Below are 12,159 nucleotides of genomic sequence, written 5' to 3' on the forward strand. Positions count from 1 at the left end.
TCAAAATCCTGGAACTCCCTCCCTAACAGCACCGTGGGAGTACCTTCACCACACAGACTGCAGCGGTTCAAGAAGGCGGCTCACCACCACCTTCTCGAGGGCAATTAGGGATGGGCAATAAATACTGGCCTTGCCAGCGACGCCCACATCCCATAAACGAATAAAAGAAAAGATGCATTTAAAGGGAAGCTAGATAAGTACTTGAGGGAGAAAGGTATAGAAGGATATGTTGATAGGATTAGATGAAGAGGGGTGGGAGGAGGGTCATGTGGAGCATAAACATTGGCACAGATCAGTTGGCCGAATGGCCTGATTCTGTGCTGTAAATTCTGTGTAACTCGATGCAAGTATTTCTCCAATTCCCTTTTGAAAGTTACTATTGAATCTGCTTCCACCACCCTTTCAGTCAGCACATTCCAGATCATAACAACTCGCTGTGTTAAAAAAATGTCTTCTCATCTCCATTATGGTTCTTTTGCCAATTGTCTTCGATCTTTGTCCTCTGTTTACTGACCCTCTGGCCAGTGGAAAAAGTTTCTTCTTATTGAGGAGGGAGAGCGAGTCGCCCCAGGCTTCTACTGCAAGTACTTCAGCTCTCCTGGCTTCCCTCTGAACCAGGGAGCAATGCACGACACAGGGAGATGGAAGAGCGGAATGGGTGGATATATGAAATCATCGTAAAAACTGGCCGAGGGGGAAAACCAGACTTTTGCAGATCAAAAGATTCTGATAAAAGCCCATTGATTCTGGTCAGAACCTCATCTGTTTTTTTTTCAAAAATTCCACAGTGCCGAACTCTAATAAAAGAAATAAGCTCCCCCTATTATTTCATACTGTAATGAACTGCTTCTTTTATATAAAAAGAAAGAATTGCTGATCACCTGACCAGACTAATTGGTTATTTTTAGTTTTCGTACAATTGCCCAGGCCACTGTTTGAACAAGATACTGTAACACACTGGAGACCACTGGAGAATCAGTGACATTTTTAATCCGATTTCTTTATAGAGAAAAATAGCAAAAAAGGAATTACATTAGGTTTGTCTAATTGGATTCGGCGCTCATTACTGACGACGAACAAAAAGTTCTCTTTTGGAAAAAAAAATGTTATAGGGTGGATTCTGCTGGTGTGTATTTTATTTCTTCGCCTCCTCGCTGGCTTGTGCGAGGCTGTGGTCCTGTGAGCTTCCACATTGAGCGCACGCTATTCGACCATGGGGGGCCCACAGGCGTGACCCCGCTAACGTGCCTGCGCTCCTTCCAGCAGGAATGGCTGGACAGCGATCGGGAGCAAGAACCCCGGCTGATTGCCCGCTCCACAACCCAGGGAGATGAGGTCAACTGCCACACCACAATGGGTACCCAGCGTGAGATCTGATAACTCATGGGTCAAACCTGAAGTATATGCGTTAATTTTTTTGTGTGTGTGTGTGTGTGTGTGTGTGTCTATTAGTTATTAGCACGGTTTGCACAAACGTTAAATCAAATTTTAAAACCTGTTCATCTTTTATATTGACATTAATGGCACTGCTATTTAAAATATTGCAATAAAGATTGTTAAAACTCTAGCCCTGCTATTCGCTGGGGATGGAAACAATTATTAATAGCAGTGGGAAACATCTGCAACTTTTTGTTAAAAAAAACAAATTATTTTTTCATACTGGGTTCGATCGGAAACAGGTGCGCTCATTTGATTTAATCCCTGCGTCACTCATGTGGGCCATTATTTACGATGGAAATTCAAGTCAAGTATCTTGGCTGCTGTGGGTGGGAAAGGGTCAAAAGTCGTAAACAAAACTTACTGCTGGCAAGGGGTTAAAGCAAAATATGTCCCAAGCTGCCTGATTTTCCAAGGGTCAAAGAGCACGCTGAATATAAATTCGGCTCCTCTCAGATTTGTCCTCCGGTTATCTGCTTTGCTGAGCTGGAGAACAATCATTTTGGTCCCAAAGGGGCAATCTTAAACTCAGGATTAAAACCCAATTTCCTACTCCCGATGTTTACTTTAGCATGAAGGGCATTTATGTCAACCCCTGTGTATAGTGCGCCAGCCATCAAATCCCTCCCCAGCCCAGAAAGGATTAGAGGTTCAATTTAAACTTCAAGAGGAAGAATAAATCTTAGAAAGCCCGAGGAGAGAGAGAGAGAGAGAGAGAGAGGAGGTTGCGGTCTCCTCGCTCTCTTTCTGGGTCTCTCTGCGACACCTTTTAAACCAGCCCCTCCCTCCCCCACTTCCCCCTCGGGCAGCCTCAATCTGTAGGCGAGGATTTGGGGGAGGGAGGGAATAAAGAACAGCTGTCACAGCAACTCAAATCTGAATTCACTCTCCATCGGCCTTTAAGGAAAGTGCTTCGTTGCTAACGGAAACAGCATCATGTTTTAAGTTGGTCAGCTGTCTCAGTGGTAGCCTCCTTGTAGAAGGGGTTCAACATGTCAGTCGTGGCATTCAAGGAACCTAGTGCCATTTTTATTGGTTCCAAGTTGGTTGGAAACAGAAGTGCCACAGTCTCGGCAATAGGGGGCACTCTTTAGAGGCTGACATCCCAAGTGAATTGCGACTCTATAGCCAACTTTCTTTTTCTGGAATCCTCCTCTAATTAAAACCACAATGTTCAAAAGGTCAAAACACTGAATATATACCTCAGACGCTTGCCAGATTCGAGTCCATGTCTCTGAATGACATTAGCTTAAGAAGGAAGACTGGAACGAGCAAGGTGGAAGGGCCATTGCCAGTAATTAACATCCTAATTAGCCTGACAATACAACAGCAAACATTGAAGCAATCTCAGCTAGCGGCACAATGGAAACATTTTACAAACCGTCTTTGCCTCAAACATTGTAGTTTGCACGTTTTATCGTCGCTCCATTTCAGGCAAATTCTTTGTAATTCACTTCATGTCGACTGGAATGTAAAATTCAGTCACGTTTGAGGAACAAATTTAAAGGAGTTGATAGGGTAGATAGGGAGAAACTATTTCCTCTGGTGGGGGGTGGAAGAGTCCGGAACAAAAGGGGCATAACCTTAAAATTAGAGCGAGGCTGTTCTGGGTATGACGCCAGGAAGCACTTTTTCACACAAAGGGTAATGGAAATCTGGAACTCTCTCCCCCCAAAAGCTCAGGGAGGGGGTCAATTGAAAATTTTAAAACTGAGATTGATAGATTTTTGCTAGGTAAGGGTATGAGGGGATATGGAACCAAGGCGGGCAGGTGGAGCTAAGATACAGCCATGATCTAACTGAATGGTGGAACAGGCTCGAGGTGACTGAATGGCCCACTCCTGTTCCTATGTATCATTTTGTCCCTTTGAAGATTCATGTTTCTAAGACAGGGCTGCCAGAACGCAAAAAAGCCTGGTTATTGCTGCAGTGTCACGGGGTGGAGAAGGGGGCTGGAGCCTTGCACTGCTGATACAAGGCGGTTGGACCTTGATGCAGTGAATGGCAGACGCCCACTACTTTTACCATCGGTGGCGCTCTTCAATATAAAGCGAACCCACCCAGCAGCAGATCCATACCCCCCCCCGCCCCCCCCCCCCCCCGGGCCTCCGGCCTTGAGCTTGAGTGGTGACAGGGAGGAAAATAAACAGGGAAGAATGGGACACAGAGCTCATGGGCTCCATTTGAGCCACTGTCCTTTTACAATGTAAACGCGCTGATACTTCACGCCATACTGGACTAGACTGCCCCCACTTCCATATTCCATTAGTAGCTCAGTGGGACATTTAAAGGTACGCGGCACAAGATTTATATAAAAGGCCGTCTTTATGTTGTGTGTCAGTGTAGTAATTGAGGGCACAACACACACTGGATCAGCAGAGGAGTCAAGTTACAGTGGATGCAAAAGAATGTCACCTTCTCAAAAGGACGAGCTGGTTTTCCCTGGCCCCTCGGCCTCGACACGTCATAGGTCGTTAACACCAGCGTTCCCAACAAATAATACCTACTGTGAACAAAAAAAACCCCTCTGGAAATAATTGGACAAGTTAGGCTATATTCTTCATTTTGGACTGTCTCTGCTTACCTCCACCCTAAATTCCTTTGCTGACTTTTCATGGCTACTCAGGCTTTACAATCTTCAGACTGAAAGAAAAATTAGGAAGCAACAATTCAAGCCTCTGCTAAATGGGAAACCCAAGCCATTGGCCACAGTGCCATCAGCCATTCCCCTCTGTGTCTGAAGGTTGTAGGTTCAAGCCCCACTCCAGAGACTGGAGTACATAATCTAGGGTGAGACTCCAGTGCAGTACTGAGAGAGCACGCGGCATTGTCGGAGGTGCCGTCTTACGGATAAGGTGTTAAACCGAGGCCCTGTCTGCCCTCTCAAGTAGTACATAAAAGATCCCATGGCACTATTTGAAGAAGAGTAGGGGAGTTGTCCCTGGTGTCCTGGCCAATATTTATCCCTCAACCAACATCACTAAAACAGATGATCTAGTCATTATCTCCTTTCTGTTTGTGGGATGTTGCTGTGTGCAAATTGGCACCTGTTTTTCCTACATTCCAACAGTGACTACACTTCATTGGCTGTAAAGTGCTTTGGGACATCCTGAGGTTGTAAAAGATGCTATATAGGTTTAAGACACAGCCTCCAATGGTGGGGTGAACGGAACGGGGGACGCACAAGAGGCCACAGTTAGAGTAATGCAGAGTTCTCAGAGGGTTGTCGGGCTGGAGGAGGTTACAGAGATAGGGAGGGGCGAGGCCATGGAGGGATTTGAACAGGAGCATGAGATTTTTTTATGGAGGTGTTGTGGGGCCAGGAGCCAATGTACGGGCCACAGGGGTGATGGGTGAACGGGACTTTGTGCGAGTTAGGATATGGGTGGCGGATTCTTGGATGAGCTGAAGTTTATGGGTGGGGAGGCCGGCCAGTGGAACATTGGAAAAGTCAAGTCTGGAGGTGGCAAACGCATGGATGAGGGTTTCGGCAGCAGATGGGTTGAGGCAGGAGCAGAGACTTTGTGATGGAGAGCATTTGGGGTCAGAAGCTCAGCTCAGGGTCGAATAGGACGTCGAGTTTGCGACTGATTGGCTTCAACCTGAGAAGGTGGCCAGGGAGGGTGTTGGAATCAGGTGGCGAGGGTATGGAGTCTGCAGTGGGGGCCAAAGACGATGGCTTCGGTCTTCCCAATGCCTGACTGGAGGAAACTGCGGCTCATCCAGGATTGGATGGTGGACAAGTCGGCTGACGACACAGACAGTGGAGGGAGGTGGTGGAGCGGCAGAGCTGGGTGTCATCAGCGCACATGTGGTACCTGACACCGTGACTTCGGATGATGTCACCAAGGGGCTGTGCATGCCAGTGAAGAAGAGGAGGGGGCCAAGGGTAGCTTCTTGGGTGACTCCAGAGCTAACGGTGCAGGGGCGGGAAGAGATGACCGTCTGAAGATGGAGGTGACTGGATAGGTGAGAGTGAAAGTGAGCAAGGGCAGTCCCACCCAACTAGAAAACGGAGGAGAGGCATTGGAGGAGGATGCAGTGGTTGATTGTGTCAAAGACTGCAAAGAGGTCGAGATGGACGAGGAGGAAGAGTTGCATTATAGAGGATGTCATTTCCTAATTACTAGCCAGCGATTCCTGCTAGAAAGGGACGCTCGTGAACGTCGGATGAGAACAGAATCGGGCGTGGCTGTGCTGAACACCACCCCCCCCCAATAGATGTGCGCCATGGCGACTCTTACTGTCCCCGCTGCCAACTTGGATGAGCTATTGGGCAATGGAAGCTGCTGATGAAACCGTACTCTGGCATGAGTCAGCGCCTTCAGGAAAGGAGCAGCGGAACGGAAAAAGGAGCTGGTCTCCTTACAACATCACTTCATATTTTTTGTGGTGAGTTGTAAAAAAAATAAATTCCGGTTCTAGTGCCAGAGCACTACTGTGTTCCTTAGACGGTTTTCATTATAAAATGCGACTGGCAGTTGTAATGTGTTCACAGTAATCTATTATTATCACATCGCGTGAAGCCCACTTGGTGTACTTAGCTGTGTTTTCAGCCAATGCACAGGTTGACTGCCAAGCTAATAAAAAGCAAAAGACCCAAGCTACGCTTCTAGGTTGATTCAGTTGGCACTCTCCTGTCCCTGGTGCCCTGTAAAACAGGCCCCCCAATAGCCAAAGGCAACTGCGCTATGACTGGGTTCACAGTGGCTCGCCGGCAACAAGCCAAAGAGTTCCGATTTCCGAAAAGACGCCAATTGTTCAATTGAGTAACCGAGCGCTGCCCTAAAAGCTCTGAGCCACAGCCCGACACAAGTCCTCGAATGGTCCCAGTCAGGTTCAGCAGCCCTGGTCCTTTCAGATACTCTCTCTTCAGCAGTCGGAATCACAGAGTTCCAGAATCAATGGCGCTCCAATTACCCGTACTTCTAATTAAGCAGCCACCTACTACATCTAAAATCAGTGGTCTAAACCATAATTTGTTTTATAAAGTTATTAACAGTCGCACGCCATAAATCGAGGTGTACAGCGCTAACACTAACAACACCTAAAAACACCAATAACCACAATGTCCGCTCGCTACTTAAATACATGACTTGTGGAAAGGAGAACACAGTGGAATCCTGCATTCAACAGTGTGGACACGAAGGGGTTAATTCCATTTTTAGACCGCTTCGTAGTTGGATGGATTGTGTTTGAACAGAAAAATGGCATTCATTACAATAACTGCATGAGTCATTGATGAAGAACAGAAAGCTTGGCCTGGATTTGCACTGATTCACCATTTGCCAGCCGCACCTATGTTTTTTTATTTTGAATGGTAATGTAAACTCGACAAAGCAGGGAAAGGCTGGGCTTGGCTTGAGCGCATGGCATCAGCACTGCGAAAACAAGGCCTTTTCAGTTATTGCGACTGTTTTATTAACCCTTCAGTGGCTCATCTCAGCTCTTGCTCTAACTGCATTCCACAGCCAACTAATTAGCTGGGTTAAAAAAAAGGATAGTTTGAGTGATTAATATGATGTTTAGTATTGCAAAAGGGGGACTGGATTCACAGTCTGATTTTGAAAAACTAAATGACCCAGTGGAATTAAATTCAGTGTTGACCACAACGGTAGGATTCACTCCCAAAGCTCTCAGATGTTGGGAGTGCTCCAACAGGCATGAACAGGATTCCTACTGAAATAATCCCAGCCTAGTCACTCCCTCCTTGTGGGGCCACTGTCAAGTGTCTTCAAAGGGAAAACAAAAACAGAATCTAGGGAGGGGCTACGGAAATGTTTAGAATTTTGTACATGTTCAGCGATTTAAAGAAAATCATACATAGAATATACAGCACAGAAACAGGCTATTCGGCCCACCTGGGCTACGCCAGTGTTTATGCTCCACACAAGCCTTCTCCCACTCTACTTCATCTCACCCTTCAGCATATCCTTATATTCCTTTCTCCCTCGTGTACATATCTAGCTTCCCCTGAAATACATCACTGCTATTTGCCTCAACTACTCCATTCGGTAGCAAGTTCCACATTCTCACCATTCTTTGGGTAAAGAAGTTTCTCCTGAACCCTTATTGGATTTATTGGTGACTATCTTATACCTATGGCCCCTAGTTTTGGACTCCCCACAAGTGGAAGCATCTTCTCTACATCTATTATTTGGATTTTCGTTAGAACAGAGGCTGGGTATTCTGCGGAGAGTGGCTCACCTCCTGACTTCCCAAAGCTTCTCTACTATATCCAAGACACAAGTCTGGAGTGTGATGGAATACTCTCCACTTGCCTGGATGAGTGCAGCTCCAACAACACTCAAGAAGCTCGACACCATCCAGGACAAACCGTTTGATCGGCACCCCATCGACTGGTTTAAACATCCAAAACCGATGTACTCTTAGCTCTAGTGTGTACAATCTACAAGATGCACGGCAGCAACTCGCCAAGGTTTCTTTGGCAGCACCTCCCAAACCAGCGACCTCCACCACCTAGAAGGACACCAACTGGTGGGTTTTGGGGATTGAAGGCACAGGGCCGTTGAATTTAAATGTAAATACAATCCCAACTTTAAAACCTACGCTCCTGATCTTTGGCCACCTGGTGTGGAGGGGAGCGGGCAGGTAGGAGGAGGGCCTTCTTGTGGGCCTGCTCATGAGCCTGGCAAAGATGGCTATACATAGGTCCAGGATGAGCACGGTCTGCGGGGAGGGTCGCTCTGGTTGCCCACCTCTCTTCAAAGGTGTTGTCCGTGCCCGGGTGGGAATGAAGAGGTGTCCACCGGTACGCTTGGGGCCTTCCGCGACTGGTGGGCACCACAGGGTATAGAGGGTAGACACGGATAACAAGATTATGATTTTGACTTACAAGTTTGCCTCTTGTTTAAATTAGACTTTATGTCGGGATTATTATGTTAGTTGTGCCTCCTCACGAGTGGCCATTGTAGATCTGTTTTCCTGTTGATGGCACTGGGACAACCCAGGATCACTCTTATCGGTCAGCTAAAATAGGCACAAGAGAGGAGCGGTTGTCATATTTGGGAGCTTTCAGCCAGGGTGAGGCCCTGGATCAGCCAGGGATAAGCCAAAGGGACCAACCCGAGGGGAAAAGCTCCACTCAGCCATCCGGGCTTTGCCTGCGGGGTTGAGTTTCTGCTGCTGGGTGCAGTCGATCTGCTCCAACCTGAACTTCTGAAATGCGTTGACTAGCAAAAGAGGTGGGGGGGGGGGGGGGGGCCAGATCCAGGAGGCTAATCACTCCATCAGCCCACTTCCTGTTACAAAGACAACTTGCATTTCTACAGTGCCTTTAAGGTAGGCAAGCTGACACCAAGCCACAAGAAGGCCATGTTGGGACAGGTGACTAATAGCTTGGTCAAGGAGGTAGTTACAAACCAGAAATGCCTGGTACCGCTCTGTACAAGAGAACAATCAGCGTGAGGAAATGCAATGTGCCAATTACTGTGACTGGGTTTTATATAGAACTAGCTGAAGTGCCCGGCGGTGCCGAGGCTTTTTCGAGGGAATGTTGTTGTTGGAAGAGAGAGAGAGAGCGACTGGGGGAAGAGAGAGCAACTGGGGGGAAGAGAGAGAGCGACTGGGGGGAAGAGAGAGAGTGACTGGGGGGAAGAGAGAGAGCGACGGGGGGAAGAGAGAGAGCGACTGGGGGGAAGAGAGAGAGTGACTGGGGGGAAGAGAGGGGGGAGGGAGGGGGAGGGGGGGAGGGAGGGGAGGGGGAGGGGGGGAGGGAGGGGAGGGGGAGGGGGGGAGGGAGGGGAGGGGAGGGAGGGGAGGGGGGAGGGGAGGGGGAGGGGGAGGGGAGGGGGAGGGGGAGGGCGGGGAAGGGAGGGCGGGGGGGAGGGGAGGGGGAGGGCGGGGAAGGGAGGGGGGAGGGGAGAGGGGAGGAAGGGAGGGGGGGAAGGGAGGGGGGGAAGGGAGGGCGGGGAAGGGAGGGCGGGGGGGGAGGGAGGGCGGGGGGGAGGGGAAGGGAGGGGGAGGGCGGGGAAGGGAGGGAGGGGGAGGGCGGGGAAGGGAGGGCGGGGGGAGAGGAAGGAGGGGGAGGGCAGGGGGGGAAGGGAGGGGGCAGGGCGGGGGGGAAAAGGGAGTGGAGGGAGGGCGGGGGGCGCCCCTCCCGAGGGTCGCCCCCCGAGGTGAAGACCGCCGATTGCGCGCGCCCCCCGCCCCCCGAGGGTCGCCCCCCCCCCGAGGTGAAGACCGCTGATTGCGCGCGCAGCAGGAGCTGAGACGCGGCGTCTCTCTCGGCCGGCGGGCCCGGTTGCCAGGGTAACTGTGACGCTGACCAAGCCAGAGAGAGAGAGACGCCGCGTCTCAGCTGCTGCTGCTGCGCGCGCGGCCCCCCACCCCAGGTTCGCGCCCCCCCCCCCCCAGGGTCGCGCCCCCCCCCGCCCCCCGCCCCCCCCGCCCCCCGCCCCCCGCCCCCCCCCCCGCCCCCCGAGGTGAAGACCGCCGATTGCGGCTGTGGGAGACGTGGGCCCGGTTGCCAGGGTAACGCTGGACGTTCAGCAAGCCCCGCTCCCCGGCCAGCCAGAGAGAGACAGCGCGTCTCAGCTCCTGCTGCGTGCGCACCCTAGCGGCGCTGGGCTGAGGCTCGGCCCTCCAGCCTTCGAGTGGGGCCGGGAGGTGCCTAGCTCAGGCGTGGGTGCGGAGGAGACGCCGAGGCTTCTAGGCCTACCTGGAAAAACGGGGAAAGGTAGGAAAATTAATGAGATTAGATAAGTTAATTACTTTCTAAATCATTTTTTTTTAAAACAATATGTGTTTTAAAAGCAACATTTTTTTTTAAGACGCAGAAAGCGGGAAAAAGAAAGGAAAAGTTTGGAATCAAGATGGCGGCGACTCACCTCGGTTCAGAACGATAAAGCCTGGCCACACACGCACCGATTGGCCCGGCGGCACACGCCAGCAACCCGGCGTACGATTGGTCGAGCTCGAGGTCACTCTGTCGCTAATGAGCGGATAATGAGATGCTAATGAGCGGAATGTTGAAGGTTTTTGGGATACCGCGGGCGCAATTTTAGCCCGGCCGAAACGTAAATACGCTTAAAACCGTCTCGGAAGTGTAAGCTTTCTTTGGAGGTAACGCGCGCGTAGGTACGCCCTGTAACTTTCGAGTGCATACCCATAAGCACACGCGATGACAGACAGATAGACAGATAGACAGACAGAATGACAGAAGTACTGATTTATATATATAGATAGCATGCCTAGCGTCCTTTCCAGCGGGCTTTAGAATTCCCTAGGTACATATCGTTTTTAAATGTACAGACGTATCATCAAGAGGGTGCATAAAAATTGTAAACATTTTAGAACGCAGCGAAAATTTAGTGACGTGCCCACAGGTTACTTAATGCAACGCAAATCATTGCTTAAATTGGCAGCTTCCTCTGCTGCATGTCAATTTCAGGTCGGTTTCACGGGTGTGATGGCATATTTATACAGCGGAATGCAACAGTATTGCCTGGAGGGGGAGCGTGGAGTTCAGGTGGACCTTTGCTAAGTCACGGGCTGCTGTCGGCAGTAATGACAGGGTTGCCAACTCCGGTCGGCAGTATTCCTGGAGCTGTCGTCACCTGATCACCCGCCTCCAACCGCCCCGCCCAGTCAAACAGACTTTCTTATGTCAACCCCAATATTTTTAGAATAAATAAACAAAAGTGTATAAAGAAAATGGGGGGGGGAAAGCAGGTAATTTTTTTAATGCCCCTATGATTTTTTTCCTTCCTCGCGGGTTGCTCACAGCACTGACCAGGAGATTAATCTTGAATTCCTGGAGGCTCCAGGGCAATCCTGGAGGGGTTGGCAACCCTTGGCAATGAGCGCAAGGGTAAATAAAGGCAGCGTGAGATGACCGGCGACCTCTGTCTACTGGTGGCTGGCCGAGGAGCAAGACCCTTTGCCACGGCAGTAGAAAAATAACATTGTAAAAGGCAGCCATGCTGGGAAAGGGGTAATGCTGACTTAAACCTCCTCCCACCTCGTCATTTTAGTCACGGGTGTGGGTGGGGGAAGGGCAGAGCACTCAGAATTCAGTGACAAAAGGATTTTCTCCAGATTGAAATTGGGGAAATGCAGAAACTCTTAATTTCGTCACCCCTTTTCACCAATCTGAAGTCCGAAATACTAGTCCTAGTCAGTTTCTCTGATGCCGCCTCTTCCTGCGTTCCCCCGCCCTCTCGCTTTACCTGCACCGTAGAATCTTAAAGCACAGAAGGAGGCCATTCGGGCCATCCTAAATGTGCTGGCTCTTTGAAAGAGCTCTCCAATTTGTCCCACGCCCCTGCTCTTTCCCATAGCCCTGCCATTATTTTTCCTTTTCAAGTATATATCCAATTCCCTTTTGAAAGTTACTATTGAATCTGCTTCCACCGCCCTTTCAGGCAGTGCATTCCAGAACATAACAACTTACTGCGTAATAAAAAATCTCCCCTCTGGTTCTTTTCCCAATGATCTTAAATCGACTGTCCTCTGGTTATCGACCCCAAGCCAGTGGAGACAGTTTCTCCCTATTTACTCTATCAAAACCCTTCATCATCTTGAACACCTCCATTAAATCTCCCCTTAACCTTCTCTGCTCTAAGGAGAACAATCTCTAGTCTCTCCACGTAACACAAACTTTAAAAAAAAGTGAGGCTATGATCCAGACCTTTAACAAACAGGAACAATGTTACAGTTTAGAAGAGTGGAAACATCAAGATTTGCGACACAGTTAGTTAC

General features: G+C 49.7%; 1 protein-coding gene across 10 annotated transcripts in view; it reads right to left on the bottom strand.

Annotated features, from left to right (window-relative positions):
* Positions 1–12,159, bottom strand: part of tnrc18 (trinucleotide repeat containing 18) — a 198,495-nt gene that overhangs the window by 101,828 nt on the left and 84,508 nt on the right. The window lies entirely within an intron of this gene.

Source organism: Somniosus microcephalus, chromosome 11 (genome assembly GCF_052327205.1).
Source record: "Somniosus microcephalus isolate GS21.2 chromosome 11, FLI_Smic_1.0, whole genome shotgun sequence".
Taxonomy (NCBI): domain Eukaryota; kingdom Metazoa; phylum Chordata; class Chondrichthyes; order Squaliformes; family Somniosidae; genus Somniosus; species Somniosus microcephalus.